The sequence below is a fragment of the Lactuca virosa genome, chromosome 3 (assembly GCF_052849685.1).
Source record: "Lactuca virosa cultivar CGN04683 chromosome 3, Lactuca_virosa_CGN04683_v6, whole genome shotgun sequence".
Lineage (NCBI taxonomy): Eukaryota > Viridiplantae > Streptophyta > Magnoliopsida > Asterales > Asteraceae > Lactuca > Lactuca virosa.
This window is the reverse complement of record NC_136428.1, coordinates 376,429,029-376,447,191: the sequence shown is the minus strand read 5'-3', so window position 1 is coordinate 376,447,191 and position 18,163 is coordinate 376,429,029. Positions and strand designations below refer to the sequence as shown.

Sequence of the window (18,163 nt, the reverse complement as noted above, 5' to 3'; positions counted from 1 at the left end):
GGACCAAAGATCATCCAAAAACTCAAGTAATAGGAGATTCTTCTTCAAGTGCTCTTACGAGAGCTCAACAAAAGGCGAAGCGAACTGCACTATTCTCTAAAGTGGAACTTTGCATGTTCAATTCGTTCATCTCCAAAATCGAACCTAAAAATGTTCAAATTGCTCTTGATCACTCTGATTGGGTGCAATCAATGCAGGAGGAGCTCAATGAATTAGAACGAAATAAGGTCTGGAGACTAATTCCCACTCCAAAGGATGCATTTGTTGTTGGTCTTAAATGGGTATTTTGCAACAAGCTAGATAAGGAAGGAAATGTGATAAGAAATAAGTCGCGACTCATAATAAAGGGATATTGTCAGGAAGAAGGCATCGACTACGAAGAAACTTTCACACCGGTTGCAAGGTTAGAATCTGTTCGCATCTTTCTGGCATACACAGCACACAAGAACTTTGAAGTCTATCAAATGGACGTCAAGTGTGCATTCCTAAATGGGGAACTCGAAGAAACAGTGTATGTGGAACAACCACCAGGGTTCATAAACGAAAAGTATCCGAACCACTGCTACATTCTGGACAAGGCAGTTTATGGTCTAAAGCAAGCTCCAAGAGCCTGGTATGGAACTCTAACTAATTTTTTAAAACAGGCTAAATTCAAACAGGGATCGGTCGACCCAACCTTCTTTCGCAAGAAAGATGGCGACCACTTGATGATCACCCAAATTTACGTTGATGACATCATTTTTGGATCAACTAACCCCAACTTAACAGCTGAGTTCTGAAGTTGATGGAAACTAAGTTTGAGATGAGCTCCATGGGTCCAATTAACTTTTTCCTTGGCTTTAATATAAGAGAGAGTTAGGAAGGGATATTTATCAATTAGGGAGCTTATACAAAGACCTTACTCTCCAAGTTTGGAATGGTGGGAGATTCAAAAGTGAAGGTTCCAATAGCATTCTGAACGAAACTGACACCATCTCTGGATAAACCAGTAGCTGATATGACTCTTTATCGTCAGATGATAGCGTCATTGATGTATCTAATTTCTAGTCGTCCAGATATCATGTTTTCTGTTTGCTATTGTGCTAGGTTTCAAGCTAATCCTCGCAAACCTCACATGACATCTGTTAAGAACATCTTCAGGTATCTCAAGCGAACATCCTCATTAGGAATTTGGTACCCTTCGAGTTCAGGTTTCTTTGTGCAAGCGTTTTCGGATGCTGATCTTGGAGGTTGCGGTCTAGATAGAAAAAGTACAACGGGAGGATGCCAATTTCTTGATGGCAAACTCGTAAGTTGGTAATCTAAAAAGCAAAGTTGCGTCTCCCTATCGACTGCTGAAGCAGAGTACATAATTGTTGCATCCTGCACCTCACAAGTCATTTGGATTCAAAGTCAACTTCATGACTATGTCATCAACATGAAACGAATCCCCTTATATTGCGACTCTGAAAGCGTGATTCACATTTTTCATAACCCAGTGCAACACTCAAAGACGAAACACATAGCACTGAGATATCACTTCATCAAAGATCATGTGGAAGATGGAAATGCCGAGATACACTTTGTAAGATCCGCCGATCCGTTACCCGACATCTTTACAAAAGCCTTGCCTGAATAATCATCCAATCGTATTCTTCAAGGCTTAGGAATGATAGAAGCTGAATCCATTCCGAAACCACCTTCGCAGTCATAAGTTTTTGATTGGCCTGCGAATCGGTGTGAACGCTCGCAGTGACTCACAGTCATCTTTTGTCCTGCGAATCGGTGCGAACGCTCGTAGTGACTCGCAACCAACTGTTCACACTGCGAATTGGTGTGAATGTTCGCAGTGACTCGCAGTCAACTGTTCATTCGTGGTTTGGAATTTTCCTGTATCCTTTGTACATTTTCTTTACTTAATTTTTTTTTATTATTGTTAAAATCCAAAAAGATTTTATTTCTATCTGTTTTTTTTTTTCAGAAAACCAAAATTATAAAATTATTTACTTTATTTTCTTCATTTTTATTTTATTTATTACAAAATTACCAAAAATATTGGATAATTGAGCAGGTTTTCAGTCAAGAATCTTGGTGATCTCAGTTACGAATGATGGAGCATGTATAAACTTTCTTATCTATGCACTAGTTAAGTGTCCCTAGAAGCATGCTGCTGCATTTAGACCAAAGCCTCAAAGAATCTCTATGTTGAAGCCTTAATGAATCGATAACACCAATCGTTTCTTCCCAATGAGGTTGTCTATTCACATAAGTCATGAGCTACCTGATTCTTCTCACAAAGAGTTAAGAGTTCACTGCTTAGTCACTTTCACATAGCAGAGGTACATTATTTCTTTGAAACCACCTCACATAATTTCTCCATCACTTTCGCATTCACAAATATAACACTTGAGACTCTCATAAATTACCACTGAGGTTTATGGTTATAACCACTTCTGTGTTTATGATCTTAAATTCGTTATCACCATGAATTGAGTGAAACCCAAAATCCAACACACATATACGAACTGACGGTGAACAATATACATGTTCTAGATATTTCACCATGGAATTAACGAATGTCCATTTTCGTGGTCAGTACCAAGAAATCTATTTTTCTTTTTGTGTGATCTTAATGAAATGTTCTAGACCTAAGAAGTTTCTTTCCAATAGATCCAATTTTTATTTTTCTTGAGATTTCTATTCTTGTACTAGTCACTTAAAATAATTCCAAAGCTTACTTGTTTTTATGACTACACTGGTTAAACAAGTACTTCAGCGAACTTTCGGACTTAGATCAAGTTTCGTAGTTTGGTTGAAGATTAAACCACCCTTAAAGCCTAATCAAAAGATGCCTTTCACAATTTCTCAACAAACTTGTGATCGTAATTCAATAGGAAACCACACAGACACTTTAGAGTCTCTCTTGACTCCAAAGGAAGAGATCGTTGCCCAGGATCCACTGCTTTGTGTCTTTATAAGACATCACTAAAATCTCACAAAAGTTTGTTTTATTTCTTTATATTTGGCACACTCTCGTACGAAGATCCTTGTGATTTTCCAAAGTCTGGTTCGTGGCATTTACATTTACTTTTAGTTTCACAGACCTATTGATGACCCATCACTATGAAAGTTCATAACTGATTTAAATGCGAAAGCACGTGTCTGACGCGGCATCTTAATGGATAAGATTGGGTGCGAGAATTTGAAACGACACTGATTTGAAATGACGTTGATTTCATGCTGCCTGACGCACGTCACAACTGTCAGTCACGCCTTTTTAGGTGCCTTTTCAGTAACCGATGCAACAAATCGACGGTTTTCTCTCACCTACTACTCCGTATAAAAGGATTTTAACGCTTCATTAATCAATTACCACTTTCAAAAAGCAAAAAATCCTCCGGCGATTATTCTCTCTCTACTGTTCATCTTTTTCTTCAACACGCATCAATGGCAGCTTCTTTAGAGACTCCTTCTGTTGCAAAAACCATGGGCCAGTCTTCAATCCTCAACATCAAAGCCAATCAGAACATGGTTCTCGATCTAGACCCCACCAAATACGATGGGTCTTTACAACCCATCATCGAATGCTTAAAGTACTCTCCACTTGTTGTTGTACTCACTAAGTCATGAAGCGTTCCTCTGGCTTATCTTTCAAAGGCCTTATCAAAAAAGGGAAGAATTGGTCACGTTCGAAATCAACAACCACGAAACCCACATCACAAAATCAAGATTTTGTCAGTTCTTATGGCTTCCTCTGGGTCGTGGCCTAGTTAATCCTGAAAGTATCTCAAACTCAGCGATTCTGGAGATGTTCTGCCAGATGGGCTACAAGGAATCGATAAGTGCAGTATCGAAGTTCAAAAAGCCCAACTTGCCGCCGATGTGGAATGGATTATTCACACTGCTCTTCATGAGCTTCTCTGAACGGGTCACTGGTTCGGACTGTGCAAGCAAGTTCTTCGTGACCATGATGTACGACATCTACTCCGGCATCAACTTAGACTATGGGTCCGTCCTTTGGGCTCAGTTCGTACAAAGTACTCTCTCAACAACTCGACACAGTGAAATTTACTGTGCTCGCTTCTGGTCAATCGGTGTTCAAAGGGCGATCAACAAGTTGAACATCCCCTATCTGGAAGGGTCGTCTTTGGCTTCTATCCAGATCTTCCACACCACGACCATCATTCTCGCTGACAACTCGAAATTCAATTTCATCGGTTCGATTCCTAAAGCAATGATTCGTGACGTTCCGGCTGCGAGCGATGTACTACGAGCTTATCGCAGTCTGCCCCTCTCCGGCTTTCTTCTATTAACAAATGAAATGCGAAAGGTTCTGGATGAGGCGGATAAACCCAAGAAGGGAGGGAAAAAGAAGGGCACGAAGGTTGGTCCATCTAAGCCAGCTCCATATCTAAAGAAGGGTGGGAAACGAAAGCCTGAAGCTTAACCATCCACACCACGTAAAGCTCCTAAAACAAAGAGAGTCAAGAAGATGGCTCGTCGAACATGAACTCCGACACCAAGCGATCACGAGGATTCGCAGTCACGAACAGTTTCAGATGCTCATATTCAAACGGAGGTTCGCAACGAAGAAGATGTTTCTTCTCAGCCAAAGGTTTCAGAGCCAGCAACTACGAATCCTAAGGTATCGACTACAATCCCAACTTCTGTTCCTATAACTGAAGAATTTTTCCAAGATTTTTCTGTCTCTTCTCCTACTGCCACTATCTAAACTCCCATTTCCATTGCCTCTTACCCATCGGTTTCATTGGGAGTTTCTTAAGTTCAAACCCGTCTTTTCACTGATTCTACTGCAACCACCACAACATCCACTGTTGAGCCTTCAGTAACTGTCAAAGCATTTGATGCGGGGGAAGGAGCTTCAGATTTCGCAGCTGGTCATTCAACACCACCTATTTCTCCTTTCCGCCAGAATGATCCAGACATGATCTATGGTGATGATGATGACGACTTCGCAGGATTCACCTACATTCCATTCAACATTAGGACTGAAAGTGATGACGAAGCTCCTGTCACGAGAGGGAAACTCAAGGCGATTCATGAAAAACTAGATTCGTTTCTCCAATCATCCAAGGATTCACCTGGTGAAGACTATTCACAAGAAACAATCAAATCGTTCCTTGAGACTCTTACGAAAGAGCACTCCACCAACCTTGAAAAGACGAACAAGGCGGTAGATGCTTATGCTTCTGTCTGCAACAACACGACTGAAAAAGTCGATAAACTAATTATTGATGCTCGTGCGTTTATGGAGAAATTTCAGTGCTCCTTTGAGTCCAACACTACGAAGGCTAATGTAGTTATTTCTAGCCTGTGCTCAACTCTTAAAACAGAGAAAGCGAAACTTGAACAGGTTCGCACTAGTCTTTAAACTGACCATGCTGACTTCAATTCCTCCATTTCCTCGAAGATCAAAAAGCTTCAGGAAGACTTAGCCGTCGAGAGAAAAGTCATGGATGCTCTTGCTATAAAGACTGAAAAGGTGAAAGTCTTGATAGTCAAGTTAGAGAATGCTGAGAAACGAGTCAATGATCTGCTATCTAAGAAAGCAGTTATGAAAAGCTGTATAGCAGATGTCAATGCAATGCTTTTAGATATTATTGAGACTCATGAATCGATGATCATGATAACGGTCAAGAAGCATCTCTCTGAGAAACTCAGGCCTGCCTTTGCCAGGCTTCACAGATTGGAAGGTGTTCCGGTGTAACGCCCGTAGATCCGGGCTATTCAATTTAGAGACGATAAGCATAAAAAATGACTTTTTGATGGAAGATTATTTAGAGGCATTAATCTTAACTAAGTTGTAGTATATGTTACAAGGATTCCGTACATATAAAGAACGCCGAAATCCGAGTTATAACGAAGAAGTTATTACGTGTCGAAGTTTCGAGACAGAACCGGCACGACACAGCGCGACGTAAATAGTTAATTTACGTTAGAGCGATATTTGGCCTTAGCGATCTAAATGAAAGTCGTAGAATACGTTAAACCAAGAGCGTGCATAAAAAGAACATCTAAATCTGACTTCGTATGAGGAAGTTATGATTTTTCGAAGTTTCAGCATTAGCAGTATGCAGCCCGAAGTTCGGATATGAGATCGAGTGATTTCTAGCGGAAATGATCTAAATGAGAATCGAAGATCTCATCGATAGTAGTCCAACGGTAAAAAGACAGATGAAAACGGACGTCAGACGAAGAAGTTATGGATTTCTAACGGAGTTTTCCTGTTCCGGCCTACTAAAAATAATATAAAAAATATAATAAATATAAATTCAAAATTAGCCGACGGAGTCTAAACGAGAGTTGTAGGGCGTAATCTCACCTACGCGTGCATATAAAGAACGTTAAAAACGGAGTTCGTATGCGAAAGTTATGAATTTCTGAAGTTCGGGGCGCGAAACCCCAAAACTGTCAGAGTTCACGACGTGAATACCGTGTTCACCACGTGAACTCAGTATTTATGACTTATGGAGCCTGACAGACGCAAGTTGCGATGACGCACCTGATGACTATTGAACTCACGACGTGAATATTTGAGATTCACGACGTGAATCCAGAAAAATGGCCCTATAAATAGAATTCAAGGGGCAGCTGAGTTTGGTTGCTCAATCTCTTCTCTCCCACTCCCGATACCCTTTCTAAGCCCTATTTTAACCCCCCGAAGCCCCGGTATCATCCCGAGACACGAAGCAAGTCCCGAAGCCCGAAGATCCCGAGAAGAAAAGAGTTTCCGAGCCGAAGCTCTGCCTGCGAGAAGCCCGGTGTGTGAAGATCTTCCAGTTTTACCGAAGAATACTACTTTACGAGCCGTAATGCTGTCCGAGAATCGTCTAATCAAGTGAGTGTGTAGTTACTTTCTTCTAACACATAGATATGAAGTATTTGCTGTGAAATACGTGCTATGTGTTTATAATTTGTTTGTTTACTTGAGATGGATGTTGAATGAATGTTTTATACGAGTTTTTAAATAGTTTTAAACTGTATATGTAATTTATATCTACAAATATGTTGGGTAGAACATGGGTAGATGAAATAGTTGGTGTGTGATGAAATAATGTGATAAGAGATCGGTGAGGATATAATGGTGATGATAATTAGGTGATGATAGATAGGTGATGAATTACGAGTCCAGGCGATGTTGTGACTGCGTATTCATGCGATGATAGTCTAACCCTTGTTATGAATTACGAGTCCATGCGATGTTGTGGCTGCGTATTCATGCGATGATAGTCTAACCCTTATTATGAATTACGAGTCCATGTGATGTTGTGGCTGCATATTCATGCGATGATAGTCTAACCCTTAATATGATTTACGAGTCCAGGCGATGATGTGGCTTCGTAATCATGCGATGATACCCTAACCCTTACTAGACACATATTGAGGGAGTGATCCCCAAATTAGTATTGTCTATGCGATGTAGGCGATGATCCTTAGGAAAAGTTTTTAGGACCAAACATATAAGGAAATAAGATGTAAGGAGATGAGAGGTAAATATGATATAGGAGATGACCCTTAGGATAATATCTTTAGGGAAGATTAAATGAAGATAATGGGGATGGGTAATTGAGTTGATTGTTTGATGATTAAATATAATAATTATATTATTGTGGGTTGAAAACCCTATACGCTCACAGGCTCCCAAGCCTGACCCACCCAGTTTTCTTTGCATTACAGGTAATGACACAAGAGTATAAGTTGGTGGACTTGACGAGAGATTTTGGATTATAGATCAGTAGTTATAAATGACTGTTGTAAGGTCTATTTTATACTGTTTATGCGTTTGGTCTGTATCGGAACATGACATCCCGAGATTTTGTTATTTAATGAAAATACATTTCTTTAAAGAAATGCTTTGATAAATTCTTATCACATTTTGTTTTGGGAACAAATTCCGCAACTGTTTTCTTTAAAAGATTACTCTGATTTATAAAACAAAGCATAAACAAATCGGTCTTTTCTGGCCGTGATTTTGGGGATGTCACAGTTGGTATCAGAGCATTAGTTTAAGCGAACTAGGAATTTGTAGGATTTCTAGACTTAAACTTAGAATGCTAAGCGATGATTGTGAGATGAGTGTCTACCATATTTTAAGACACGAGCACTAGTATATTTTAGGAAAGATGCATAAAATGCTTTTATGTGCTAAATGTTAAATGTTTGCCATATATGATATTATTTGTTCGGATCTATGGTCTGTTGCCGACCGGGTCTGGAAACCTTATGTGTTTAGGATTCTAAGCGTACGGCTACGATATTAGAACTAGCATGTAAACGTTTCGGAGTGATAAGGAGATTTATACGTCTATCGTAAATAAAGCTTTCTTATCTTGAATTCTCGCCCGGTGCACCGAACGTCTGCTTGGATGTACAAAGCGTTATGGTGAAGACTCGTAGAGAATTGAGTAAATGGAGGAAATGAGAGGCTTATGATAGTGAATGAAACCTATCGGACGATATCGTAAGAGTGATATCTTGCCTTTAGAATATGTCTGATAAAATAACGGAACGTTTAGAGGAGTACGGTACGTCTGAGGTACACCTTCGATTGGCAGGATGGTGGAACGATTGGTGTAATTCTTGAAGTTGTCCCATCGTCTGGAATTGCCATCACCAACCGAGTTGAAGTAGAATTGATGATTGCAGATACGCATGGAAGAAGTCCTAGTAGAGTCTAGGAAAATTTGTATGATAAATTGGACACATTTGTATGTGTTAAAATGTTTTGTGATTTTAGGACTTGGGGACTGCGAGACAATACTTGGGACTAGTATGAGTAGGTGTGAATAGTAGTAGATATCTATACTACTGGAAGCACATGACTCACGCTTGGATCAGGGAAAGTCACAAGGTTACCAAGAAGCTAGTGATTGGTCTCGTTTTATTCAAGTATGTCGTTACCATTGTTTCGGTAGTGACTAAGAAGATGATTGATATTCTGACCCTAGCGGTCATATCAAATTGAGTCCAACTACGATGAGTTTGTTACGTGGTTCATAGAACCAAGTTCGAGGTAGCATCTGACGTAAGTCAGAAGATTGAAATCAATGCGATCGATAGCATCGCGCTCCTTGTTAAGGAAGCTTGTAGCTAGAAATGCTACATGTAAAGATGTGATTATATCACATTAGAATATGAAGGAAGGTATATTCCATTCTGGAATTTGACTCTAAGAGACTTGAGTCTAAGCGTTGCATCATACGATGAGAGGTCATTAGAACACGACCCATCGGTCTGTTACAATAGATAAAGGAAAGTACTTATCCTAAGAAGAAGAAGGAGTCCTCAATAAGGATTTATTTTGTAACTTGAAGGTTACGATTGAAAGTCCAACATAGTACAAAGAGCAGATGCAGGATTGAGCACTACCTGCTATCGAGAAGTCCAAGAGTTAGATACTCTTTCGAGGAAACATAGAACTTACAGTTATTACCTAGGATGAAGAGATAACGTATGGAATCATTATACAATTCCTATTTCGTTGATGATTCCGGGACGTAATCATCCTAAGGGGGAAATAATTGTAACGCCCGTAGATCCGGGCTATTCAATTTAGAGACGATAAGCATCAAAAATGACTTTTTTATGGAAGATTATTTATAGGGATTAATCTTAACTAAGTTGTAGTATATGTTACAAGGATTCCGTACATATAAAGAACGCCGAAATCCGAGTTATAACGAAGAAGTTATTACATGTCGAAGTTTCGCGACAGAACCGGCACGACACAGCGCGACGTAAATAGTGAATTTACGTTAGAGCGATATTTAGCCTTAGCGATCTAAATGAAAGTCGTAGAATACGTTAAAACGAGAGCGTGCATAAAAAGAACATCTAAATCTGACTTCGTATGAGGAAGTTATGATTTTTCGAAGTTTCAGCATTAGCAGTATGCAGCCCGAAGTTCGAATATGAGATCGAGTGATTTCTAGCCGAAACGATCTAAATGAGAATCGAAGATCTCATTGATAGTAGTCCAACGGTAAAAAGACAGACGAAAATGGACGTCAGACGAAGAAGTTATGGATTTCTAACGGAGTTTTCCTGTCCCGGCCTACTAAAAATAATATAATAAAAATAAATTCAAAATTAGCCGACAGAGTCTAAACGAGAGTTGTAGAGTGTAATCTCACCTACGCGTGCATATAAAGAACGTCAAAAACGGAGTTCGTATGCGAAAGTTATGAATTTCTGAAGTTCGGGGCACGAAACCCCAAAACTGTCAGACTTCACGACGTGAATACAGTGTTCACCACGTGAACTCAGTATTTATGACTTCTGGAGCCTGACAGACGCAAGTTGCGATGACGCACCTGATGACTATTGAACTCACGACGTGAATATTTGAGATTCACGACGTGAATCTAGAAAAATGGCCCTATAAATAGAATTCAAGGGGCAGCCGAGTTTGGTTGCTCAATATCTTCTCTCCCACTCCCGATACCCTCTCTAAGCCCTATTTTAACCCGCCGAAGCCCCGGTATCATCCCGAGACACGAAGCAAGTCCCGAAGCCCGAAGATACCGAGAAGAAAAGAGTTTCCGAGCCGAAGCTCTGCCTGCGAGAAGCCCGGTGTGTGAAGATCTTCCAGTTTTACCGAAGAATACTACTTTACGAGCCGTAGTGCTGTCCGAGAATCGTCTAATCAAGTGAGTGTGTAGTTACTTTCTTCTAACACATAGATATGAAGTATTTGCTGTGAAATACATGTTATGTGTTTATACTTTGTTTGTTTACTTGAGATGGATGCTTAATGAATGTTTTATACGAGTTTTTAAATAGTTTTAAACTGTATATGTAATTTATATCTACAAATATGTTGGGTAGAACATGGGTAGATGAAATAGTTGGTGTGTGATGAAATAATGTGATAAGAGATGGGTGAGGATATAATGGTGATGATAATTAGGTGATGATAGATAGGTGATGAATTACGAGTCCAGTCGATGTTGTGGCTGCGTATCCATGCGATGATAGTATAACCCTTGTTATGAATTACGAGTCCAGGCGATGTTGTGGCTGCGTATTCATGCGATGATAGTCTAACCCTTATTATGAATTACGAGTCCCGGTGATGTTGTGGCTGCGTATTAATGCGATGATAGTCTAACCCTTATTATGATTTACGAGTCGAGGCGATGTTGTGGCTGCGTAATCATGCGATGATACCCTAACCCTTACTAGACACATATTGAGGGAGTGATCCCCGAATTAGTATTGTCTATGCGATGTAGGCGATGATCCTTAGGAAAAGTTTTTAGGAACAAACATATAAGGAAATAAGATGTAAGGAGATGAGAGGTAAATATGATATAGGAGATGACCCTTAGGATAATATCTTTAGGGAAGACTAAATGAAGATAATGGGGATGGGTAATTGAGTTGATTGTTTGATGATTAAATATAATAATTATATTATTGTGGGTTGAAAACCTTATACGCTCACCAGGCTCCCAAGCCTGACCCACCCAGTTTTCTTTGCATTACAGGTAATGGCACAAGAGTATAAGTTGGTGGACTTGACGAGAGATTTTGGATTATAGATCAGTAGTTATAAATGACTGTTGTAAGGTCTATTTTATACTGTTTATGCTTTTGGTCTGTATCGGAACATGACATCCCGAGATTTTGTTATTTAATGAAAATACATTTCTTTAAAGAAATTGTTTGATAAATTCTTATCACATTTTGTTTTGGGAACAAATTCCGCAACTGTTTTTTTTTAAAGATTACTCTGATTTATAAAACAAAGCATAAACAAATCGGTCTTTTCTGGCCGTGATTTTGGGGATGTCACATCCGGAATCAAGCTCTATTCCAAAACGAGGGGGAGAAGGTGTGACACAATCTAAAAAGAAAGACCCCAAACCTTCAGTCAAGCCCATTAACAAGCCTAAAAGCAAAATTGATCCAAAAGGAAAAGAAAAGCTTTTTCAGTGAAGAACCAATTATCGATAACAGTGAAGATGAAGAGCCTGACAGAAATGAGCTAAAAAGAAGAAAGGAACGTGAAGCTCAGATGGAAGAACACCAAAGAATAATTCGCGAGGCCGAAGTGAAAGAAAAAGCTGAACGTGAAGGTCCGGTCACGCTGGAAAGCCGAAAGCTTTTATTTCCAGTGTGGACTCTGAAGCGTATTCAAAGTGAAGCTGTGGATATTCCAAGTCAGTATTGGCTGGAACCAGTTGTGTCATTCGATCTTCAGAATATACAAGATTCGCAGCTGGACCTTCTGATCACTCCAAAAGCTTTCAGGTTTCGCAGCTTTGTGAAAGTAGCGAATGTCCCAACAACAGATAGCGGCGCAGACCACTTACTTTGATCGTTCTATCTCAAGCATATGAAGCCACAATACGAGACGTGGAGTGCGAGCAAGATTACGGCTGTGAAGGTCACTGGTCCAATTGAAATCGACAGCTTCCCAAATGCGAAGTTCAAGGTTGTGAGAGGTACATCCAATCTGGTCCACGAATTCAACCTTGCTGATCTGCCATGCCTTAACCCTTATGACTGGATCATGCTTTATAACTTGTTGCTGAGAGACAGGCAGAAATAGGAGCATGTTATTTCTCACCTCAAGCTGATGTTGATCTCATACATTCAAGAGGTAGGCAAAATGGATATGGAGATTGCTGCTGTCCTGCGAAGGAAACCGAGTGTTCTCCCTAAGGAAGTCCCAAAAGGTTTTGAGAAGTTAAAGCCTGGGAAGATACAAAAGGAAGGATGGTATGTGGCCTTTCAGTTGAAAGAACGAAACGATGCAGACTTTCATAAGGTTTGCTTCTTTCTTGCTGATAAGCATCTGTTTACTACTGGTTGCCTGGAGTATGTCTTGGACTTTGTCAACAAGCACAGGGGTAACAGCAAAGGCGACAAGAAGTGCTTTTCAGATATGATTCAATGGTATATCCAAGTTCGCAAAGGTTCTGCTGAGCTTCATTCCGAAAGTTTTTGAAGTGCAGAAGCGAACTCAGCCGTGAAGGACTCTCGCCTCAATCGAAACAAAGGGGGAGATTGTTGAGTATTAAGTGTTGCATCTTTTGGGCCTTTGTATTTAGTCTTTTGTATATCCGGGTTGGGCCTGTCCACCCGTGTTTAATGATTAGGGTTTTATTATTTAAGGTGCATGCAACATCGTGTAATTTCTAATCGTGTCATTGTAAACCCTACACACTTCTACAGTAGAAGTTCTTCATCGACCTCTTTTGAGGCTGTGATTTATAATCATTCGACACATTCTTGATCTATATTTTGTCTTTGATTGCTTATACCTATTTGAATCCAATCGATCTTTAGAGTTTTTATCTCATCATGATTAATGCAAGAACACTCACAAAAAATGCATATGTATATATCATGTAAGAATCACATGTGATTATATCATGTAAGATTCACATGTGATTATATAATGTGATATTCACATGTGATTGTATATTTTAATTTTCAAATGTGAAATTCACAATAAAAAATAAAAAAAATTAACGAAGAATACTCACACAAAATACATGTATGCATGTAGATGTAATTCAGATGTGATTTACATGTGAATCACAAGTAAATCACATATGAATCACATGTAATTCATATGTGAATTACATGTGATTTACATGCGAATCACATGTAATTCATATGTGATTCACTTGTGATTTTCATGTGAATCACATGTGATTCATATGTGAATTACATGTGAATCACATGTAATTCATATGTGAGTTACATGTGATTTACATTTGAATCACATGTGATTCATATGTGATTCACTTGTGATTTACATGTGAATCACATGTAATTCACATATAACTTACATGTGATTTACTTATAACCATCACAACATGATTCAGACAAAAACAAAAATTCAAGAAAACTCCAACATGAACCATTATCAATTATGATTGACCTGATGGAAGAGTTGTTGGATGACACTTTGAATCATATCCACGTGGCGGTCCTTGTTCTTCATACTAGTCTTGTTCTTTCACTTTTATAATTGAGTTCTCATGCATATATAATTATATATGACACTGCTTCCCATGAATGCAATCTGTAAAAGAATCACTTTTCACCATTTTAATAATTTTGCATGAAAGAGGTGAATAAAATTTAAAGGAAATAAGAACTAGACCTTGTGAACATTGGTATGAGCTCCTAATGGTGCACCTGCTTCTTGACCTAATCCATTTACTCATTTGGAATATTAAGAATATAAGGAGGGAGTCCCACCTCTCTATGTACTTCACCTAATTCCAGACAAGTACCGATATCGAATTTCAACTCAAATATATAAGAAAGAGTATCCAACATAAAATATACATAAATAATTAAGAATCTTATTATATAGTTGAGTTCTCATGCATATATATATATATATATATATATATATATATATATATATATATATATATATATATATATATATATATATATATATATATATATATATATTAGAAAGTGAACAGATAACTATGATTTAAGATTACTACAATAATATTAATAACAAAAAGAGATTCACATGAGAAAGCTAGTTCAACGAATAATCTTTGTTGAAACTTATCTCGGTAGATAAATTAGCCAAAGAATTCATCACAAATTGCCTAAAAATAGAGAAAAGAACATTAGTATTAACAATGAATTTCACTTATAGGAATTGAAATCACATTCATATTTAATTGGATAGAGAGAAAATTCAATTGCTTAGCTATATCTTGTATTGAACCCATAAACATAAACAAAGATAATAATGGTGATAATAACACCTGCATCCAAGTATCTTTTATATGCCATTCTCGGGAAAATTTGGGTGATGAGAGTGCAAGATGAACCAGTTTTGGAACTACTACCAGATCTCTACCTAACACTAATACTACACCAATTTTATTTGTTGTCCCTACACCAAATAAAAACGTAATCAAACAACTACTTTGTGTTTTCCATTTCAATTTCAAAATAAAAGTACTACTATGAATCACAGTGAAAGAAAAACCCAAAGGCAGCTGCAACCTTCCTTGAAACTACTCTTGTTGAAGGATATTACACCAATGTTATTTGCAGTCCCCACACCACATAAAAATGTAATCAAACAACTACCTTGTTTTTACCATCTTTGATTCAATATCAGATATTCAAGAAAAAATAATAATATCAGATATTAAAAAAAAAGTAAAGTCATAAGCAAACCTTCAATTCCTTCTGTAAATAGTACAAGATCAGCAACTTTGCTAAGTTGGGAAAGAAATTTATGCAGTCCAGGGCGTTCAAATACTATCACATAGTTGATCTTGAGATTTCCATCATATTCCTTCAGATCCAGATATGTTATCAGTTAACTTTATATGAATAATGAAGATTATTAAGAGTGATGTATGAATATAACCGTTTCTCACCTTCTCAAAAGCTATGCATTCTAGCTCAAACCATGTCAATCCAACATCTTTAGCTTGTTTTCGAACACTATCAGGTAAACTAGATGTCTCATAGGCACATACTAGAGTTTAATCCAAGCCAAGAACCACCTGTAGCCATGGATTGAAAGACAATCCAATATCTTTCTTAGTATTTCCTCAAAGGTTACGCTTTAATCAACACTTAGTTAAATCTTTCTCCATGATGTTAAGGGAGACAAGACTAAACATTCTCCCTGCAATTTGCATATTATCTAATGGGGTTCCACATATTGTCTAACTCTTAAGTCTTAAGTATAAAATTAATCAAGTATATGAAAAACCTTAAGTTTGACAGCATCACTAAAGCCTAAAGGACCAAAAACAAGGTAGTTTAACATCTGATTTTGGGCCAACTGTTCATGAAGCAACTGTCATGATTGTTGCTCCTGAAGCAGCATTTTCTGTAATGTGATTGTAATTTATGCTACGGGTGAAGCTCAAATCCATCCATTAAGAATTCTTGTGCACCTACAATTAGTTGCAGAACAATGTTGTGGCGGAGACACAAATTTATTAATTGAACATCCGCATGAGAAAGAAAAAAATCCAATTTCTAGGGATTTAGATGAATGTACCTGATTCACGATGAAAATGGATCTACTTCGAGTTTGTATGTGCGATTTCTATCCTCGGTGAGATTTCACAATCACTGTTGATTAGGAGTAGGTGGTTTAATGGTGACGAGAGAGAGAGAGAGAGAGAGAGAGAGAGAGAGAGAGAGAGAGAGAGAGAGAGAGAGAGAGAGAGAGAGAGAGATTAATGTTGAAGACTTATGGTATCCTAATAACCAGGATCAATCTCGATCGTTGGAGGATTTTGGTGTTCACATCCTCACATCGATTGATGAGGCGACAACATCAGAAGGCAAGATGATGACATGAGGAAGGAATGAAAGAGATTTTTGAACGTGAATGATGAGACTCTGCAATTGAATTCGACCATTGAAATTGAGAGCTAAATCGAATGGTTTCTGTTTCAAATCAGAGATCGATCATAACAATTTTAACAGTCAAGAATAAGCACAGGATTCAATGGTGATATCGTTAATAAAGGATTAAGAATAACAATTCACAGATGAACATGATCGAGAATTAGAAGCACAATCAACAGATTATATGAATCGTACATGATATTATGTTTGCACTTGATCAAATCGACTATGAATGAGAGATTTCTCGGTCTCTCGTCAATGTTTTCGACGACGGATGCGACACCTCCCCATGGCAGAGTGATGAATAATGTAATGTGTGTGTGTGTAAGAGATAGACAAATATAGAGAAAGAGAAATAAAGTCTGTGGCTAAAAAAAAGGAGAAAATGACGTTTTATTAATTAATTAAACTGATTATTAGGATATTATATATTTTATGCCCAATATACCCCTCTCATCATTTTTAAAAAGTCTAAGATAACATTAAAATAATTGATATTTACAATTATGTCAGTTTTGATATAAGTCATTAAAAGTTTTGATCTAACGCTCCACCTTTAGTTCTCGGGTTCTCGGGAAACAATAAGTTCTCAAATGATCATTCCTCTCTCTCTCTCTCTCTCTCTCTATATATATATATATATATATATATATATATATATATATATATATATATATATATATATATATATATATATAGGGTCCGGATCCGGTCGGAACCCAAAAATTGGTAGGAACGGCGAAGACTATTCTCCAACAAGAATTTCATCAAGGGTGCAAACGTCAAACCTATTTACTTAGTCGTGACGCGTTCGCATGCAGCGCACATGCATGGAATGTAATACAGACTCGAGGGAATAATCATGTGCGACTAATGTCCATGGAACGTCATTTAAATGAGTTTTTTTTTCCATTTTCATTTATTTTCGTTTTGTTTTATTTTTAATTAAAAAAAATTCAAAAAAAAAATTAAGCAGATACATGCTCGGTTTTAACGTTTTTTTTAATTGTTTTCCGTTTTTTTTTTAATTTTTTGTTATTATTTTATTTTTTTTTTTAATTTTTTTAAAAAGTTATTTTTTTCATTTTCTTTTTGGTTTTTCTTTTGTTATTTTTAATATTTTTACTACATATTTTAAGATAGTTGGTTTTTTTTTTTATTTATTTTCGTTTTTATTTTGTTAATTTCTTTATTTTCGGCTTGAGTTTTAAATGTTTAACAATTATAAAATTTAAATAAGAAGAATATTAAGGATCATAATATTTTCCGTTCATATATATATATATATATATATATATATATATATATATATATTAATTTTTTTATTTTTGGATCATAAAATTTTGAATCATTGTATTTTGAATCATAACGATATTATGCATTATATATTTTTGGATCATCTTAATTTTGATAATAATATATTGAATTAAATAAAGTTTTTGTTCAGTACAATATTTGGATCATCATATTTTTTGAATCATAAAAAATATAATAATTAAGAATCATTAAATATTTGAATCAAAATATTTTTATATCATAACAAGTTAAGGACCTTAAACATATTGAATCATAATATTTTTAAATCATTAATATTTTGAATCATGTCTATTTGGATCAAATTATGTTAAATAGTTTTTTAAAAACCTTCTAAACTTTTAAAATCAAGTTTGGTATCTACAACACCTTATTTTTTAAAAATTATTTTGAGAAAGTCATTAGAATAGTGAGTATAATTATTTCTTAAGTTTTTATGATTTTTGGAGAACTTTTTTTTTTCTGTGTTTTTTTTACA

The 18,163-nt window shown here is 37.0% G+C and overlaps 1 long non-coding RNA gene across 7 annotated transcripts in view; it reads right to left on the bottom strand.

The window, feature by feature from the left end:
* Positions 1-16,707, bottom strand: part of LOC145167668 (uncharacterized) — a 29,339-nt gene extending 12,632 nt beyond the window's left edge. For 2 of the 7 annotated variants that reach the window (XR_013741324.1, XR_013741323.1), the window contains exons 1-5: positions 16,016-16,703; positions 15,381-15,509; positions 15,175-15,295; positions 14,123-14,237; positions 13,898-14,041 (exon numbers count right to left, since the gene is read on the bottom strand). This is a non-coding gene — a long non-coding RNA (uncharacterized LOC145167668). Of the gene's footprint in view, positions 1-13,897; positions 14,042-14,122; positions 14,238-14,509; positions 14,592-14,753; positions 14,885-15,174; positions 15,296-15,380; positions 15,510-15,721; positions 15,909-16,015 lie in introns of all 7 variants that reach the window. The other 5 variants (XR_013741321.1, XR_013741325.1, XR_013741322.1 and 2 more) reach the window with 5 other exon arrangements.
* Positions 16,708-18,163: the final 1,456 nt, after the last annotated feature.